Genomic DNA, 4,433 nt, shown 5'->3' on the forward strand with positions numbered 1-4,433 from the left:
TGCGTGTTGCCCCCTCAATGGGAATACACAGACAGTGGTGCTTGGTATATAGCTCTGGTTCATCATAGCGTTAGAAGGAGTTCTCCTTAACGCTATGTTACTTTTGAGTCGTTTCCCTCACACCTGCGGTAGCGCAGGCTGTGCAGCCTCTCGTCTGTAGTACAAAATAAAAAATGCACTTTTTCCTCTCACCAAAACAAAGACGGTTTTAAGATGTTGAAAGCCTTCTTTCTCTAGAGGCCATACTCGGAGCCCCCCACCTCACGTCCAAAATACACTTTTTAACCAAAATGTAAAATAATTCATCGGATGGGGAAAATAAATATTGTTTCTCCACTGCGCCCCCTACAGCTTGGTTTAATGGAAAGACCTTATCGACCAAATCTGCAGGGGGCGCAGTGGAGTAACTAAAACATTTTTCCATCCGGTGGAATATTGTCTTTTCTGGTCAAAAAGTGTATTTTAGACGTGAGGTGGGGGGCTCCGAGTGTTGCCACTAAGGCAAATAGTCCTTCAACATCTTAAACCCGTCTTTGTTTTTGTGAGTAGCGAAAGTGTATTTTTTATTTTTTACTACAGACGAGAGGGTGCGCAGCCTGCTCTACCACGGGTGTGCGGGAAACGGCTCCAAAGTACAATAGCGTTAAGGAGAACTTCTAACGCTATGGTAAGCCTACTGTGTAGTCAGAACGCGCCAGAAGTGCTCGCCTATTATTTCTGTGGCTTGTTATTTGTATTGTCCGAAGAAAGCTGTCTGTCTGACAGACAGTGACCCAACTGACTGACAGCTGCCATTCAACAGGTTATCCGATCACCGCAGTCTGTCTGCAGTAAAAAGCCCGTCTTACTTGACATTTATCAGGCAGACGCACCGGTCTGTCTGTCTGTCTGTCTGTCTGTCTGTCTGTCTGTCTGTCTGTCCCTGCATGCTGCAGACAGACACGCTCGGGAGGCTGAGGGTGAATGTCTGTCTAGCCTCGATCACCAAGTAGACTAGCGCCCGTTATAATAGGTTATATCCAATAATATAGCCAATTCATGCACTGCACATTGTCATTTAATTTATTTACTATCATTATTATTTACCTTAAAAAAGCAGGAGTTTAAAGAATTCCATATGCTCACAATAATTCCTTGAAGTTGCACATGGCTGCTCCAGACTTCATTCTATAGCCTCAGTATCATGGCTATAATAATACGACATGCAGACAGTGTGTGCGAGGCTACAGTTGGTTCCGCAGCAACAGTTGGCCACCGCGCCGCTCCCCCCCACCCCACCCCGCCCCCCCGAGCGCTCATCATCATCATCATTCATCATCATCATCATCATCATCATCATCTTAACCATCTGAGCAAGCAGTCATCAGCTGGGTGAAGCTGACAAACTGAATCCCCCCCGCGCAGCGGGACTAATTATAAGGTTTACAACTAAATAAATAGACAAATCCACCGTTGACTTCCTCCATCTTCGAAAGCAGCAGCACAGCAGCAGCCAGTGAGTTGCTATTCTGGGAGCGTTGGTCTGACACGCACGCGCGCGCGCGTGCACACACACACACACACACACACACACACACACACACACACACACACACACACACACACACACACACACACACACACACACACACACACACACACACACACAGAAACGGATCACTGTGCAGACTGCACAGTGATCTGCCTGATGCTGCTTGCAATCGATTAGGTTACAGGGGCTTCTTTTGCCCAAGTTGCACTAAGGTCATCTCAATTATTTCCTGATTATTTATTATATTAGGGTTAAGGTTATATATATATATATATATATATATATATATATATATATATATATATATATATATATATATATATATATATATATATATATATATATATATATATATATATATATATATATATATATATATATATATATGTATGTATTTATTTATTTGGGCATTTATTTATTTATCTATTAATTTATTTAATTAAAGTGGTTGCCAAATTGTCAGGCTATAGATAGCCTACTGTGGCTTGATTAGCCTGAAGCGAATTGCCCATGAACTTACTGAACTGAACTCCATTATATCGTTAGGCTATTTACAAAGAATAGCCTCCAAGCATATAGCCACACCATTTTTGATCTAAAAAAAATGTCCTCTCTTTTGTCTGTGTCTACAGCAGTGCTTCTCAACCAGCCCTTGAGGAGGTTCCAGGTGGTCCCCAGCTAAATGATGGAGAGTAACTCCATCATTTAGGTAACTAAATGGACCCTTATAGATCTAATTTAACTCTTGAGAGTTACATTATTGTTAAACATCTGCATTATTTAATTTACAAGAAGTCTACACCATTAGTGAATGTAGAAGCATTGTTATTTTGATCAACGTTTGCCTGTTATTATTTCTCCTATATGGTACCATGCACATCATTAAATACAGCATGGATTTGTGGACACAATCTTATCCAATGGCAACACAATATTCTAAGTCTTGGATCTGAGAGGCTAAATTTCATAATGGGTGTCTGTGGCTCAAATGCCGAATAAATAATGGACCTTGATATGAAAGAGGTTGAAAACCAATGGTCTACAGTGTTTGAACCTAAAGAGAGCAATCCACTGAACTCAGTGAACCTTATTGAATACAACCTCTACTTTAGCTCCCTCCTGTGGTAATAATGTGTATTACATGCTGTTTTAGCAGAAAAGAAGGGACATTAATTAGATGCCATTATTTATCAGACATTGTGCACATGTATTATTGTACGGTAAACATGCTTAGTCGACCTACTATGACTAGGCCTACTATTAATTATGCTGGTTAGGTTTATCCCACAAGTTCCAGTTAGGAATAGGCCAACCGCAGGAATTCAAATGAATCAGAATTTACCGTCAACCTTCAACTTACTGTTACAGTAAAGAGACTTCTGATATGGGCTAACCTGTGCTGGGAAGTACAGTATAGGTAACTCTGAGATAACTTCCTGACATTTATAGGATGACACCACCTTTTCTAGTTTGTGTAATCTCAGCTGACATCAGTCACCACGATCACCACCGCCGTGGCAGTGGTGTAATAAAAGGTGATGATGAGGGTTTATGGTAAAAGGAGAGCATGCACAAACTGGGTTACGAAGCTCTGATATCCGTTCATGGTGAAGAGGCTCAGGGTGAATCATGTCACTCAGTGGCTCACCTGAAAAGAGAACTAAAACAAAACTAAAAAACGAAATAAATAAAAACCTTTAAAAAAAATCATTGCCTACCCTTCACTAAGAATACCCGCTGCCCCATTTACACCACAATCGACACAATAAAATGTTTATTTAACCCTGAGAGTGTGTAACCAAATGGTCTCAAAATTGATTAAGAAAAAGAAGGAAATAAAGAAGAAAATAAACAATAATCATTTGAACACTCTCTCAAAATATAAAATGGGGGCGGGGCGCCCACTGGCTTAGCGGTCCAGGTGCATACTATATGCTAAGGCTCTAATGCAGCCTAGACGGCGCGTCGCAGGTTCGAATCCCATTCCCGACGACCTTTGCTGCGTGTCACTCCCCGTCTCTCTCTCCCTGTTTCCTGTCCACCTCTACTATCAATAAAGGCAGAAAAAGCCCAAAAAATAAATGTATAATTATAAATGTACTAATAGACCAATTATTTGTTTACCAACATTGAGACTGGATGCACAGATTGTCTCATGCAATCAATTCTCAACCTGTTGTTTTGGGGTATGCTGGTTTCAGTGCACCCCAACCTCCTCTTGTGTGTTGGCTAGTGAGGCGCGTCCTAGCGAGACCTGACAGAATGGGTTTCATTTGCAACCAGTATGACGCTTGCAACCAGTGTGACGTCGTCTGTTAAGGGGTCTATAAAATGTACTAATAAAAAATGTAATAATAAATTTACTGCGAACAGAAGAGAGTTTAAAAAGTTAAAAGTCAAAGTTTTAAAAGGACATACAGTAATTGTATACCGTGGCAAATTCAGCGTTTTGGTGTGTTCTTGGGAATGTGTCTCCCCAAACATGCACAGACATGCTCTCTCCTTCACTTCCAAGTTATTAGCTACTGGATTAAGGGGATTGGGTGCCTTCATACAGTATCACCTGGCCTCTTAACATTCACTCACGCTGACACAGACGATAACATAGCGAAACCCGACTGGAAACACGATTATAATATCAATCTGATACAGTCCTACGGTCATTGATGTCATCGAGTCTGACTTGATGACATCTGCTTTTCAGTTTCTCTACTATTGTTTTGCACTGCAGTAGCTGCAGCAGCACTTTACTTTCCACAGCAGCCCAACTGGTGTTGCTTCAGACATTGTGCTTTCACAACGTCAAGACACAAAGTGAGAGGACATAACCTCAGAGAGAGCCAGCTGCCTACTACAACCTCAGAGCCACCGCCAGTAGACTGATAAATGCTAGTTTATTCCC

The sequence above is a fragment of the Gymnoscopelus braueri genome (assembly GCF_963280865.1).
Source record: "Gymnoscopelus braueri genome assembly, chromosome: 18".
NCBI classification, from domain to species: domain Eukaryota; kingdom Metazoa; phylum Chordata; class Actinopteri; order Myctophiformes; family Myctophidae; genus Gymnoscopelus; species Gymnoscopelus braueri.